This window comes from Desmodus rotundus, chromosome 12, assembly GCF_022682495.2.
Source record: "Desmodus rotundus isolate HL8 chromosome 12, HLdesRot8A.1, whole genome shotgun sequence".
Taxonomy (NCBI): Eukaryota; Metazoa; Chordata; class Mammalia; order Chiroptera; family Phyllostomidae; genus Desmodus; species Desmodus rotundus.
In genome coordinates, this window is record NC_071398.1 from 73,335,014 (window position 1) to 73,351,089 (window position 16,076).

At 52.3% G+C, this 16,076-nt stretch overlaps 1 protein-coding gene across 1 annotated transcript in view; it reads left to right on the top strand.

Moving 5' to 3' along the window:
* Positions 1-266: 266 nt before the first annotated feature.
* The window catches only part of LRRN2 (leucine rich repeat neuronal 2), a 70,291-nt gene continuing 54,481 nt past the window's right edge, over positions 267-16,076 (top strand). The window contains exon 1 of the mRNA XM_024571477.4: positions 267-644. The gene's annotated coding sequence lies outside the window, so the exon portion shown is untranslated. The remainder of the gene's footprint in view (positions 645-16,076) is intronic.

Here is a 16,076-nt window from a genome sequence, read left to right on the forward strand (position 1 = left end):
CTCCTCTCAGACCCAGGCCCTCTGCCCACTTCTTTCGGCCAAGCCTTTCATCTGAAGGCACGAGAACACCACTGGCCCCAGACACTCGCTTCAGCATCTGGCCCCACCCAACTCCTCCTCCGGGGTGTGAATGTGTGTTTGGGGAGAAGGTGCGTCTGGCCACTCAGGAGTTAAAATGGCAGCGGGACTGAAAGGGGGTGGCGTGGCAGGCAGACGGGGAGGCGGCGACCGGAGTGGGCTGGGGAGGTTGGGAGAACGGCAGAAAAGCGAGTGAGGAGGGCGAGCGAGCAGCCGGGAGGAGGGGCGCGGGGCGCCGCGGGGGCCTGCTGGGCGCACTTGGCCGCGCGGCGCGCGGTGAGAGCCCCCGACTCCAGCCCGCAGCCTCCAGCCACCATAGCGAAGGGCCGCGCAGAGCCCCGGGCGCGGGGCGCGAACGCGCGGAGCAGATCGCTGCTGGGCGGTCGCCCTCCCCAACTCTGCCCCAGCACCACTCCCAGGACAACTCCTCGGCGGGAAGGCGCCCTCGAGCCTCCTCGGCCCGGGCGGGCGGCTCCAGGAGGGAGAGCGCGGATCAGGTTCCCCAGCGCAGCCCGGGCTGCAGCCAAGCGGCGCAGCGGCCCCTGGACCCGGCCGGCGGCCGCAGGGTGAGTGTGCGGCTCAGGGCTGATCCGGGGCGGCGCTGGGGCTGCTGGCGTGGCGTGGGGACCTGGCGGGAGGTGCGGGAGGACGGCCGCAGGCGCCGCTGAGCTGCCTGCAGGGGAGCTGGTGACTCGGGGAGGGAGGCAGCCGCGAGCGCCGAGGGAGGGAGGGCTGGAGAATGTAAAGAAGGTGGCCAACTGCGCGGGTTGTACCCGAGGCGGAGGGCGAGGCGGCGTCTGGGCTGTAATCCACCCCGAGGGGCCCGACTGGCCCCAAACTGTTGCTGGGGAGAGCTGGGCCCTGAGATGTCGGGGAGCCGAGAGGTGGCAGAGAGGTTAGGGAGGGCGTGACATGGGCCGACAGCGGGGTGGCAGCGCTCCAGAACCGCGGGGACTTTCCTTCCTTGGAGCTCGGGTGTCCGTGCGGAGGGACTAGGTGGTCTTGGTGTCTGTGAGAAGTATCTGGAACCGTGAGCCAGGCTCCTCCCGGACCGGCGAGGGTCCGTCCTCAGCCTGGGATGGGACATTTGGGTTGGGGGATGGGCTGGCCTTGGGCTCCGCCTGGGGGCTCTGAGAGTGGAAGCTGCGTCGGGAGGACGGCTCTGCGCCCACCTCAGCACCCAGGAGACAGGAGGGGTTGGCCAGCCACAGGTGGTCCGTCTGTCCTGCAGCCAAGGGCGGCGCAGGGTCTGGCTGCTCAGCCAGCGAGGAGCCGCCCGTGAGGGGGGCTGAGCTGAGAAGCTAAAGGTGCAAGAGACCGGCCCCTGGGGGTGTTGTGCTCTCCCCTTTTCTTCCACCCCCATCAAAAGAAAGGAAAGAAAATGTCAGCTGGGCTTTGTGCTCTGTTCCTCAGGCTGCCGCAGCTCCCATCTGTTGGAGCCGACGCAGCTTCAAATGGCAGGGCTTGGTCCGAGCGGGTGGGCTGGGCACAGCGCTCAGTGGCAGAGAAGAACTGGACAGACCCTCTGCTTGAAGATCCCAGGAGGTCGGTGGTAGAAAGAACTGCCTCCCCAGGTCTGGAACGTAGAGGAGGCTCCCTGCCAGCTTGTTCACAGTCATTGGGGGATCTGGGTCTTTTCACACACCCAGGCACAAGGCCGGCTCCCCCTTCCCCACCAGCCTGGGATAGGCTCTGACCCAGCGTCCTCTTCATGCAGGAGAGGGCCAGGATCCCCTTGCACTGCCCACTGCTCCTTAAAGGTCCCTCCAGCAAGGAGCACTGGCATGGGCTGGGCAAAGCTGTGTACGAGGCACTGAGGTCCCCTTGCTTTTGGGTCCTGTTGTTATCAGAAAAAAGTCACACATGGGTGGCCTGACCCACTTTCCTGGCTGACCAGGTGCTCCTGTGGGGAAAGGATGGAAAGAGAAGGGTGCAACTAGGGCTGTGAGCCTTGCAGGCCCTTTGCCTCCCCCAGAGCTGGCTCACACCGAGTCTCCTTCTTTCTGCCTAGGGGGTCCCTCCGGAAAGCGTGGAACTGAAGGCCAAGGTGCTCCGGGGGTTGAGACTGGCCTAGGGTCTGGCAGGTACCTGGTGTCTAGGGGTGCCCCTAGACCACACCCTTCCCCGGCACAGCCTAACCCAAAGGAGACACCAAATGGCAGTGAGAACTCAGATGTCTGCTAAGACAAATTCCACTCAGAGACAAGGTTCCTCTGTAACCCATTGCAGTTTCTCCCCACACCCTACTTCCCCCCCTGCCTCCTTCCATCCTCCCTCCTCCCTTTTCTCCTTTACTCTTCACTCTTGTTCCTCCTGTGTTTCTTCCTTTCCTTTTCTCCTCACAGCACTTCCCCTCTCCCTCACCCTCCTCCTTCTCCCTAAGACTTCTTTCTCCCTTCCTCTCTCCCTCTCCCACTCCATCCCTCCCAGGTCTCTTTGGCCACCTTCGCCCCGCTTCTCTTCTGTAAACTGCAGCCAGGCATGTGCTCTGCTCCAGACACCCTGACGGTGGGAACACACGCACTGTTGGCTTTGCTGAATACCCTTTGCAGAGGAGAGGCCAGGGCTGGTGGGCCTGGCAGCTGCATTTCCCTGGCATGTCTCCTGTACCCTGCCATTTGCCCCTGCTACCCCCTTTTTTCATTTGAAAGGAAAAAGAAAATCCATTGCCTTTTAAACAAAATTCCTTTATTCAACAACTTATTGAGCACCTATTATGTACCTAGCACTATTTTAGGAGTCGAGGATATAACAATTCAACCAACTCCCACGTCTCAGGGCAGAAGTAAACTTGTCTCTGGAGTTTCCAGCTGATCAGTCTGTGCCCGCAGGCTCTTTCAAAGGCCCACTGCTTGGCCGCAGAGATGGGAATGTGAATAGTCCTAGTGAATTACCATCATCATGCTGAGTAACCTCTAACATGACGGGCCCATCTCCTTACCAAATACCAGGTACCACAAAGCTCACAGACCAGGGCCATCCTGTCCTTAAGACATTTCTGACCTGAAAGGATGGGTCGGTTCACATCTCACCACTTATCTGGGAGGGCTTCATAGAAGTCCAGTGCTTTAGACACAGCAGGGAGAAAGACACAGATTTGTTACTGAGCACCTACTAAGCACCAGTCTGTCCAGAGCTGTACAAAAATTATCTCATTCAATCCTCCTGACAACCTTCTAAGGCCTGGATTATCACCCCCTGCTTTATAGCTGAGGAAATTGAGGGCCAGAGAGGATCAACCACTTGCCTCACGTCACATGAGTCTATGTTTTGAAATCATTGATTGTCTGCGGTTCATCTTGCCCCCGTGATGTCTGTGACACTTGATAAGTTATATAGTTATCTGAAGATTACATTTTAATTGAATTTTTCAGGAGTGTGCCTTGTCTTCTCACTTAGAATATGAGGATATACAAGGATTTATTGAACACTTGCATGAATAAACTTTCCCAAGCGATCAGGGAAGGCTTCCTGGAGGAGATGGGACCCTGAAAGGGAAGGCAGGGAGGGTATTGGTCTTTCTGATGTTACACAGATGTGCAACAAGCTGTAGGCATGTAACCCCTGCTCCACACCACCACCCTGCGTCCAGGTAGAGTTGATGGGAAATTGCTGTTTTCATTGAGGGTCAGGAGGTAGGAGCTTGTCTATGGCCAGTCTAATGAGTTAGTGCCTCTCGGGCAAGCCTGGACTCTATAAACAACTCTAAGACAAAGAGTGGGGTGGGAGGCATTCAAGCCTGCAAGAACTACAGGGAAGGGCAAGAGCAAGGGCAATGGCCGGAGGATGGATGGGGCAGGAAGGGGGGAGAGTGCCCAGGAACAAGAGGGGTGGAGGACAAAGAAGATAAACTGAGAAACAAAAAACAGAAGGCAAGAGGCATGTAAGAAAAGACATAACCAGACAGGACAGACGGCAGCATGCGGTGGGATTGCTGAGAGAGGGTGAGTAAGAAGGACGCCTCTACCCTACACTTCGGTGGAGGCCTTGATCTCTCGGTCCTCCAGTTCAGAGGCTAGAATAGTCACCAGATTAGCCTTACTTAGTCAGCGCATCTTTTCTAAGCACCTACTGTGTGCTCAGACCTGTGCTAGAGGCTAGAGACAAAGAGACAAATCAGATGTGGCCCCTGCCTTCCAGGAATTCGCAGTGAGAGTAAAGATTCTGGAACTGCACAGCTGGGGTTCGGATCCAGGCTTCACCACTTACAGCTGAGTGAAGCTGGCCAAGTCATCTCAGCTCTCTGTGCCTCAGTCTCCTACTCCATAGAGCTGTTTGAAGGATTAAATGAGTCAATACATGTAATGAGCTTAGAACAGTGCCTGGCATAGTAAGTGCTATGTAAGCTTATTATTATTGTTATTATTCAGTGGGAGAGTCAGTCGTACAATAATGAAATGTGTATAGTACAGGGACGAGTAGATAAAGAGGTGTCTGTCTGCAGATTAGGGAGTGGTTCTCAAAGCACTTAATATTTGGGGCAAGGCTTGAAAAGGAGTCAACCTGGTGGAGGTGGTGGGTCTGGGGACACTGGGACCGCGGGCATCTGTGGCACAGGGATGGCACATGAAAAGGTGCCACATCGTGTATGGGTTGCCTTCTGTAGATTTCAGGAACACCTTGGGCATGTCCCACCTCAGCTTCTGCTTCCAGTTCTTGGAGCTGAGCTTCCAGTGGGGCTGACAGGTCAGCTACAACATCCCCACCCTCCCCAGCCTAGAACCGTTGTCCTTGGGGCAGGGGACCTGAGGCATCCCTGCTGGGATTGGCCTCATGACCATGGCTTCCTTAATGTTCTGAACCAGCAAGCAGTCTCTGCTCCAAACCCAGGGCAGCCATGGCCCTTGTCCTCTGGTTTCTTGCACTTCCTGGGAACCCAGTGGACACCTTGGGCTGAGGGAGCTCCCTGTTCAGAGGTGAGTTGAACCAGGTTTGGTTCAGAATTTAGTTTGTCTCCATACATTTCTCCCACCCTCACCTTCCCTGCTGCTCAACATTTGATGGACCTGAAATGAGTTCCAAGATGAAGAGCAGGCAGGGAGTTCCTAGGGCAGTAACCGTTTCTCACCCTCCATCTCTCACATTGTAGTGGCACTAATTCTAGCAGCTAGCATTTATTGAGCATTTACTAGGTGGTAGACACTGTGCCAAGAGCTTTACCTGCATTATCCCATTAAATCCTAAAAAACACCCCTATAGGTAGGTGCTCTTATTATCTCTAATTTAAACTTGAGGGAACTGAGACTCAGAGAGGTTCAGTAACTTACTCAAAGACATATTACTGGCAAAAAAAAAAAAATCAGGCTTTAACCTTCTTTCTGATCAAGTGTTGCTGCTCCTTAACCACCCGCAGAATCCAGGAGTCCTTGGGTGCTTCTGGGGCCATCCAGCCTGTTCTCCTCCCTCCCTTCAGTAAGAAGCTCCCGACGTCCTGTCCAAGCCAGGGGCTGCCTGTCCTTTTTGGGGGACCTTCAGAAAGGGTTTCCCCTATTCCTCCTGTTCCCCTAGGTCACTGCTCCTCGAGAATTAACATTGTTTCCTTCTGCTTCAGCTAAGTGCCTCAGGGGCCATGCAGAGCCAGAGGCCTCCAGAGGACCTGGACCCTAAGAGTCGGTTGCCATGGCCACGATGGCGGGCAAGTGCAGGGGTGACCTCTGAGAGATGTGAGGATGGGCACAGACATGATTCAGGAAATCAGGTGGGACCGCTCGCGAGCGCTGCTGTCAGTGGGGTGTCTCTAACAAGGCAGCCTCCTGTCTTGGGAAGAACCAGTACAATCGCTCGTATTTACAAACTCACAAGGCAGATCCTTCAGGAAAAAGCATCCGGAAGAGGAGCAGCAATTGTGAGGCAACCAGCTTGGTTTCTCCTGGAAAAGTGGGTCTGTCTTACCTGATCCTTTCAGGGGGAAGAAAAGGAAGGAAGAGATGAGAAAGGCAGGAGAGGCTATGTTCCTCTATAAAGTGTTCCCAAAATGAGCATTTAAAGGCAGAGGATGAAAGTGTCTGTCTTTGGCCTGGGCAGGCAGAGGTGGTGATGCCAGGCAATGGAGCACTCACGGAGGGGCAGCTGGTAGGCAAGCTGTGCGGGGGTAGGGGAGGGCCTTGGCACTCCACCTTGACACCCAACCCCTCCCTCTCCTACTTGTGGACAGACCTGGCAATGGGATGAAAGTGGCTGGGACTCACACAGCTCCAGGCCCCTGACCTTCAGAAGGTGCGCTGGGCCAGGGGTGGAAGGGTAGAATCCCACACCTAGGAGGGAGCTACAGAATGTTCCTGTCCATTGCCCATCTCTGCGGAACCATGCCTCAGCTATGTCATGCACAGAATGGGGCCGGAATATCTTCATGTACCAAGTATTTTTTTAAGCATCAGTGCCTGGCTGCTGGTGTAGACACCAGTGAGCAAGCAACCAGCAACCAGAGATCTCTGCCCTCGTGGACTTTGCACCTGATTCGGGAGGCAGTGCAATTAAAAGTGTATTGGGAAGTGGCAAGTGCTAAGGAGAGAAATTCAGCAAGAGAAGGGGACAGGAGATGTGTGGAAGAGGAGAGTTCGCAATTTTGTACAAGGTGGTCCAGGAAGACCTCACTGAGGAGGTGACATGAGTAAAGTTGAAGTGGCAAAGGGAACAGTAGGCGTAAGGGCTCAGAGGCAGGGCCGTGCCTGGTGGGTCCGAGGAGGCCCTGGAGCCAGAGTGAGGAGTTTGGTCTTTCCTCAGAGTGAGGTGGAGACTGCAGGGTTTGGGTCGGAAGGGCCCATGATCTGACCTTTTAAATCCCAGGATTTTGGCCATCCCTGTCAGCATTGTCCCAGGTGGCTCGTCAGGAGGGTCTCCAGCCGGTGAAGCTAAGTCAGTCAGTCAGTACTCACGGCTCCCATCCTTGGCTTCTTTCTGAGCACTGTCCTAGCGTGGGGTGTGGGGTCGGGGAGAATACGAAGAAACACAACTCATAGTCCTTATTAGCAAGGGAATCTACAGATTTGTTGGGGAGGCAAAACTTATACTCCCAAGAAATAACAGGAATAATACCAGACAGTATTTAAAACCAAGTGCTAAACTGTGTGATTTAGACTATAAATGTTATCAGAACTGTGAGCTGTGTGGGAGTACCGAGGGAACGCCGCCTCGAAGGGGTGCTGCTGATTGGGGCCTGGAAAACGGGGTAGGGTTTGGATCTGCAGAGGGGAGGATTCTGGAGAAGGGAGCTAGCAGCTCCTGGGGGTGGGAATGGGAGAAGGGACGCCAGATGGAGGGGGCACATGGGTAGGGAGCAGTTTTTGTCTCTGGAGTAGTCCCCACCATCGGCTTTCTCATGTCCCCTTTGTTCTCTCTGGACAGGAGAGCAGCCCTTTCTTTAGAGCACAGGCGGCAAACACAAGGCCTGGGGCCGAATCCGGCCCTCCACCTTGTACTATCCGGCCCGGCACCTTGTTTCTACCAGGTTGCAGCACCGAGCTCTCGCTTAACTACAAAGGAATGGTTACATTTATACAGTCCTAAAATTACATTCGGCCCTTTGAAGGCAACCGTGAGGCAGATGTGACCTCTGGTGAAAATGAGTTTGACGCCCCTGCTTTAGAAGATGAAAACCCATTATCCCGCATTCTTGCCTTCTCACAGGCCTACTGATCTCTGTTCTTTGGCTCATCTTGCTTTGGGAAGGTCCCCTCCCCAGCTCTCAAGTGGTTTCTGAGATCTGCATTCCCCTAATTGGTTGCTGTCCACCGGCCCCTGACCTGGGCCCGCTGATGTTGGGCCCGATTCTCCACTGCCCCATAAGCTCCACTCCTACCCAGCCTGCGGCTGGCTTCTGTTCTTCCTTCCTCTCACTGACCTGGCTCCTGTCTGGTAGGTTACCCCTACCACTGACCTGGCTCCTATCTGGTAGGTTACCCCTACAACAGTGGCCCCCCACATTTTGGCACCAGGGACCAGTCTCATGGAAGAGAATTTTTCCACGGACCAGGGTGGTGGGGATGGTTTCGGGATGATTCAAGTGCATTACGTTCAAGCTCACCTCCTGCTGTGCAGCCCGGTTCCTAACAGGCCTGGACCAGTGCCGGTCCGTGGCCCGGGGGTTGAGGACCCCTGTCCTACAACATTCCAATTTGTTTCATATACAGTGAACTGGAAATACTGCATTTTGCTGTGCATAACGCACATTTCTGTGCCCAAGTTTTTGAGGGAAAAATAAGGGTGCGCATTATATGTGGATAGCACTAATTCCATATCTATATAAATTTTTAAAATTATTTATGCTTATGCATTAAAAGTGTAACTCTAGAAAGCAATAATGATATCCATATGCAAAATAATACCCTGAAATACAATAATCGATTTTGTTTCTAAATGTAAATAAATAAATAATTGAATTAAAAGGTTGAAGTGAAAGGTTTTTTTCCTGTAAGTTTGGGCCAAAACCATGGGTGTGCATTATACACTGCAAAATATGGTAACATTGTATCAAAATGAGCGAACATTTCCCCATGAGGGCTGAGTCTGTTCCTTCCCTGGAGGCTGTCTGGGTCTTGGGTCTTGGGGTTTGGCTTCTGACCTGTAGCGAGAGTGTCCTGGAGTGGAGTAGGTTTTCTCACTGGTGCCTCACTCTCCCCACCCTCACCCTACCCCCACACCGCGCCCAACCAAAGAGCAGGAGCCAAGAGTCTCCTATGCAGCCCTTTCTGCTAAACAGATCCTTCCTTCGTCTGGGCCCTGGCAGCCCGAGAAAGGAGGGCCACCAACTCTACCCAGAGGCTGTGGGCATGGTCTCTAAGATGCAGGCCTAAGCTCACAATCCAGAGGAACTGGACTCAGTTGGGAGTGGGTTAGAGTCCCTGTTCCTTACCCACCCTCCACTGGGCGTTTTACTTAAACTCTCTGAGCCTCAGTTTTCCCATCTACAAATCAGGGTTAACAATACCCGCGTCACTGAGTTGTTAATAATAAGAGTTAACACTGAGTTGAGTACTTATGATGTGCCGAAAGCTTCACTACATTTATCTCATTTAACCCAGGTAACTCTGTGAAGTGGATATGATTTCCCTCCATTTTACAGTTAAGGAAACTAAAGCAGGGAAAGATTAAGTAACTTGCCCAAGGCCACACACAGCTGGCAAGTGGCAGCGCCAGAGTTTAGCCTCAAATCTTACTGACACCAGAGCCCTGGTTCTCAACCACATTAAAGGAGCTAATCTGTGTAAAGTGCCTGCTACAAAGTAGAAGCTCAAAAATTGTTAATTCCTTTCCCCCTCAGTTTCCCTGGGGCCTGTCCTCCAAAGAAAAGCTCTCTCCTACCTCATCACATTTCTCTTTTGGGATCCCTTGGGACAGATGATAGAAGTAGGAGCCAGAGTGAGCTGCCATTTATACCAAGGAAAAAAGAGGGTGAGTAATTTGCATAAAATCAGAAAACACAAGGGCTGTGATTAATATCCAGGAAACCTTTCTCATACGGGTTTTGTTACCCAGCCCTGTTGGGCCCCAGACAGTTGGCAGAGGGTATCTTACAGAGGTTATGGTGTGTGTGAAGTCAAGGAGAGGCTACCATCTCCCTCAGGGCAAGTCAGAGCCTGTCTCAGCTGCAAGTGCTGGAGTTGATCCCCATGGTCCTGGAAAGGCATTAGCAGGAAGATTCTAAGACCTATGCTTTCTGAACTTGATACCGTTTCTGGAGTTTGTTACAAATAACCTGCGGACTCCTCCGGATGGATGTGAGGAGAGGACAGTGTTGAAGGGCAAGGAATGGGAGGAAAGGATGGCATCTCAATTTTATAACTGTTAGTTAAATCAGTGTGACTTCCGCGCCAGGTGCAATGCCAGTGGATGGGGATGGGTAATGGGGGGACAAAGGAAAACAGAGTTGTGGCCTCAGCAATCATCCTGTCTAATGGGAGCGAGCATTCACTTGTACACGTGGAGACACACGCACGCGCGCACACACACACAGCTCCACCTGACTCGGGTAGCCCTCCTTCTTTCCTTCCTGGAGATCTCTTTTCGGGGAGCCATAGAAACCCTCTCTGTGCACACCCCACCAGGACAGCCTATGGCCGCAGCATTCACACTTGATGGTCAGCCCCACGGTTCCCGCTGAACTCCAGGCAACGATCCCCCAGGGAGAAAAGGAAAGGTCCAAGTCATAGCACTTTAACCCGATGGCAACTGTGAGCCCTCGGTCATGTGGCTTTCAAACGTTTCTAGAAATTGATCCATTTTTCAAAACACATGTGTGATAGGCAGGGTAATGCCCTCCCCTAAAGATGTCTGTGTGCTCGTCCCTGAAACCATGAAGATGTCCGGTTGCGTGGCCAGGGGAATTAAGGTGGCAGATGGAATTCGGCTTGCTAATTAGCTGACCTTAAAGTGAACAGATTGTCCTGGAATATCCTATAGACCCAGTGTAATTACAAGGGTTCTTTAAAGAAGAGGGAGGCAGAAGTCAGCGTCAGAGGGATGGGATATGGGAAAGACTCGGTGGGCCACAGGTGGCTTTGAAGACTGAAGGGGCCATGAGCCAAACAATTTGGGTGGCCTCTGGAAGGCAGAAAGAGCCAAGAAACAGGTTCTCCCCTAGACCCTCTGCAAAGGAACACAGGCCTGCTCACACCTTGGTTTTAGCCCAGTGAGACTCATTTTTGCACTGGAAGATAAATCTGTGTTGTTTTAAGCCACTAAATTTATGGTAATATGAGGTCTGCCCAGAAGGTGTCCAGCCATGTACTATGAAAAATAGAGACATTTATTGAAGATATAAGATACAAGAAACATTGTACGTGGGACAATGACGCCTCATCCCCTTCAAAGTAGGCACCTTGGGACCTCACACAGTTTTCCCAATTGCCATCAGCTGCCCCATCGTATTTTACTGAATCTTATTGATGGTCTGAAATCTCTTCCCTTTCAAAGGTGATTTTAGTTTTGGGAAAAGCCAGAAGTTGCAGGGCACCAATTCTGGACTGTAGGGGGGCTGAGTCACCTGGGTGATTTGTTTCTCCAAAAAACTCTGCACGAGACGTGATGCATGAGCAGATGCACTGTCTGTCGTGATGAAGCTGCCAATCACCACTTGCCCATAGCTGCGGCCTTCTGAATCATCTGAATAGTTTCCGTGGAGGAATGTTTAAGCTTAACCCAAAATTTGATGCAGATTCCTCGTTCTACTTGCGCAGTCATTTTGAGTGTGACAGCCACACAGAACACATGCTCACTCAGCAGCGTCTACCGCCCCCACTGACTAGTACAGTGAAGTTGTCATTGTTCATGCATGCGCATTCCAGTCCACTCTCCTTGGCTTAGGTTACATTGATGCTACGCAAACTGTTCTTATGTTAACAATGGCTGGACTTTTTCCGGACAGACCTCGTATGTTACATTAGTGACAGAAAATTAATAGGCTTCTGTAGCTGGAGCAAAGCAAGTGGATAAGAACCCCACTGACTCGGCCTCCTCCTGACCCTGACCCTGAGGAGTTGCTTCATAACTTAGAAGAGCCCAATTAGGAATATACTGTGCCTGAAACACATCCCAGTTATTTTTCAGATGATGAAACCGAGGCTCAGAGAGAAGTGGCTTTGTGGGAGGTCACACTGAGTAGGTGGAAGAGCCGGGACTCCCATCCAGGGCTTGCTGCTGTCTTGTTAGAAATTTCAGATGCTTGAACACCTTCTCTTGGCCATTTTCAGCAAGTGGATGTATGAGTTTTGACCTACAGGGCCCAGGCACTGTGCTCAGTGCTGGGCAGAAGCAAAGTGAGTTCCAGGTTCAGGGAGCTGAGAGAGTGTTGCTGGAGTGCCATGCCACCCTCAGCCCCTCACTAGGCCTCAGTTTCCTCCAAACACAGGCAACCAGCTCAGGTTGCTAAAGACTGTCATTGATCCTTCTTGGCCCCTGGGGGTTGGTCCCCAAGGCTAGTCCCCAGGTGGACATTATCCAAGCCACCTTCTCTGTGGTGAAGGGAGGGGGCTAGGCCCACTGGCCTAGGCTGCACCTGCCCTTCCACAGCCTAACATGCTTCAGGTGGGTTAGACCAGAGCCTTGGGGAAGACAGGGAGAGGAGGCAGCAGAACCCGGTGCCCATAGTGTATAGTGTATCTCCCCTCAGCCAGGTGTTTTGGCCTTCCCAGCTCCCACACAGCACACCTGAGCCACAGGCTGGCCCCCAGGGCCGTCAGCTCCTGGTGTTGGTCTCCATAGCAACCCCACTTTTGCCTGGTCTGGTTTCTAATGACTTATTGGCATGTGTGGTAATTTGCAGCACTTGGCAGGCAGAGCTAGGGGAGTAGTGGGGAGGGGAGGAGGTGGTGAGAGGGGCCTGGAAGTGGGGAGGGGGTTCGGGTTTTGGATGAAGAGAGAGGTACAATTGTCTTCCTGCTCCACCCTTCCTCTTCCCTGCTGATTAATATCTGGAGTAAGGTTGATGCTTTGGGTCCAGGTCCTTCCTCTCTGGGGAGGATGAGAAAGAGACAGATGGACAGACAGCTGTAGAGCACAGCTGCTCACCTGTCAGAGGCAAACAGATGTGGAGGTGCTGGCAGCCACGTTCATCTGTGGCAGATCAGACCACTCTTGTTTTCTGTCACTCCTGCCTGCTCCTGAGAACAAGGGGTACCTCCTGGGCCCGGTAGTCACTCTGCCTCATGGGCAGGGGAGCAGGGGTCATGTATCCACAGGAGAGGTTCTTGCAGCTTTGTGGCCGTTTGCAGGCTCAGAAAACCAAGGAGGGTGGCACTGAATGAAATGCCAGATTGCGGAAGTAGTAGGTGAGCCAGCCGAGCAGTCAAAGGGGGAGAGGTGAGCGAGGGCCTGACTCTCCTCCTCTTTTCTTCGGCAAAGCTTACCCAACCTCAAAGCTACTTCTGCAGGGCAAGGCAGTGGGGAGCCTCAGCCAGTCTGTGTTGCTGCAGCCTTCCTGCACACTTTGCTTCGGTCTCGGTTACTTCCACTCCGTGTCTGCCCTTGTAAGAGGCAGCCTGGTGCTAAAGAGAACCCCAGCTTTAAAGTTGAAGACATCTGGGTTAGAATCTTGTGGTCACTGCTTTAACAGCTCTATGACCTTGGACACGTCTCTTAAACCTCTCTTTGAGCCTCAGTTTGCCCACCTGTAAAATGGGGTTAACATACCCCATCTCACAGGCTTGTGAAAATGAAACCAGCTCACCCTTCCAAAATGCTTGGCACGTAGTAGGCATCAATAAGTATGAAAGACTTTTAAAAGTACCTTTTAGTTATCTACTCCGATAAATGCAAACAATGTGATAAATCATTTTAAAAATTCTGGTGGGCTTGATAGGGTTGTCTTTTTAAAATATTCAAGAATAGTCTTCATTTATTCGGTAAATATTTATTGCCTTTTTACTATGTACAAAGTACTGAGCCAGGTGCTGGGTCTTTCCTGGTATTTCATGATTAGGGTAAAATTAAGTTATCGGTGCATTCTCTAAGCAAATAGCATCTGACAGGAGATACAGGGAAAGGGAAGCCAAGGAGGGCTAGTGGCAGAGAGGATGGGCCAAGGTCAACCATGTAAGTGGATCTTCTGTGGATTTCTGAGAAGTGGCTGACCCCAAGAGAAAGCTCTGCATTGTGAACATCTGTCTGGGTGTTGTGCAGTGGGACACGTTGCCTGACTCCTCAGAAAAGGTGAGTCCGTTTTTAGGACTGGATAGTGGAAGAAGGAGCCAGTGGGTGCCTGCACCTCCATGTTTATAAGCTGCTGTTGAAGCTTGGAGAGGCCACCAGTAACCACCAGCCAACAGGCAGAGGAGGAACAGAGGCACCTGCCTTCACCTGGGCGTCTGAGCAGGTCACAGCTCCCTCGGCTAGTGCTGAGAGGGAGGTAAGGGGAGCCAGTGGGAACTGGGAAACTTGGCTTCCTCTCTGCCAGCAGATGGACTTCTGCCTGCAGCAGGAATCTGCCTGTTCTTCTATCCGCCTCCCCACAGCCTTCCCTAAGACAGAGCACCAGAGATGGACAAACAGAACGTCAGAGACGGCTGGGTCCCTGGAGAGTGTCTGACCCACTGCTTTCCCACCTTCTCATTCACATCATAGCACACAGAGGCAATGACAATGGCTCAGGGACTCTGACCCAGGACAAAGGGGACCTCGATCTTGGCACACCTGTAACCCATTTGTGGCTCCCTAACATCAGCTGGGAAGCTCTAGCTTAACCAATTCCTCCAACTTATTTTTATTGATGAGACACCTCTGGCCCAGGGAGGCAAAAGGACTTGCCCAAGGTCACACAGAATGTTAGTGTCATTAGGGTTAGGTATAAATCTCCTAACTTCTGGCTCTGTGCTGTATCTGCTACCTCTTTTTGACTTCTTCCACTTTCTTTCACTCTGGAGAATGTACTTCAGGTGAAATGGAATATAATTTCCCTAAGACATTATTATTTCCTATATCTCATAAAATCAGACTACATCTCCCCCACCCCCTTATCATCACCAGCCATCTTCCTGGTTCAGTGAAGCCTTTGGGGTCTGCTCATAGACATCCTTCCATTTCCACGTCCATCCATTGTCCTGGGTGAGACCAGAGACCACATGGGCAACTCGTCCTTCCCGCAGACCTTCGGCCCCTTTGCCAGCTCCCCACCTCAACCACGCACTCCCAAGGTCACACCCTAGATCTTGCCATCACCTAAAAATCACCTAGTAGAGGTCCCTGCTTTCTGGTCACCCCCTCCTGCTCTGCCAGCTTGCTGTCCGTTGACTCCCATACAACCGCTCCCGAAACTCATCAGGATCTTTGGTCCATTGGCACCTCTACGTTCTTGCCATTCATCACCTTCCTCTGTCTTCCTTCTCTGAGACCAGACAGAGTCCGTGTTCTGTCAGTGGAAGAACTCTCCTGCCAATATCCTAAACTCTCCTGACCCTCTGTCTTTTCATTGCCCGAGGCTGGCAAAGTCCCAGTCTGGATTAATCACTCTATCTGCTTCTTTCTGCCTTTATCCAGATAACTCAACCTCTTAGAAAAAGACAAAATGAGGCAGATGGGTACCTCTAAAAATTCGCCATCACCATCTCCAGAGTGCCTACCACATTGTGGTGCTCCTACTACATTCCTCGGGTTAGCTCTCTCCTGGCTCTCCATACCTTCCTCCCCTAACCTCCACCTCCACCCTCACTCTCAGCTGGGACCGCACCTACTTCACAGAGAAAGAAGCCATCAGGCAGAATTCCCTCAGCTCATCCCCACCAGACCCTCACACATACCTGTCTCTGCACTGGCCCCTTCTCCTTCACTCCTGTCCCGGAGAGGCAGCCGGCTTCCACCACCTCTGTCCTAAATCCTGTCCTCAGGGCTTCTTAGGAACATCCTTCCTGCCACACCCAAGGTCCTCCCCTCTTCAACAACAGCAGCGACTAAAACCTTCCTCCAGCCCAACTCCCCTTTCTGCCACCACCTTGTCTCTTTTCCCCTTCAAGCCAAATTTCTTGAAAGAATTGGCTATACTATTGGAGCTCTCTCGGCTTCTGCACCTCCCACTTCTTCCTCTGCCCCACTTCAGTCTGCTTCCTCCCCCATCATTCTGCTGAGACAGCTCTCCATATCGCTAAGTGTAGGGAACATCATTTTAGTTCTCAGAAGTATTTTTCCCTCCTTTCTGACACTTTTTCTCCCTTGGCTTCTCTTAATCCTGGCTTTTCTGGTAATTCCCAGGTGTTCTTTGCTGAGTCACCCTTCCCTCTCCATGTTTAAACCTTGGAGTTCCTTATGTTCTGGTTCAAGGCATTCTCTTCTGACGGGGCACTTGCCCTGAGGTCGTCTCATGGATGGCTTCCCTTACCAAACACATTCAGGTGACACCCAAGTGAAAGTCTGTAGCCTGAACCTCTTCATCTGAGCTCTGTGTCTTTTTGTCCATTCTGCCTAGCTGACTAAGATGTATGTCTCCAAAAACCTCAGACTGGGGCCCTGGCCAGTGTGCCTCAGTCGCTTGGAGTGTTGTCCTATAACCGAAAGGTTGAAGGTTCCATCCCCAG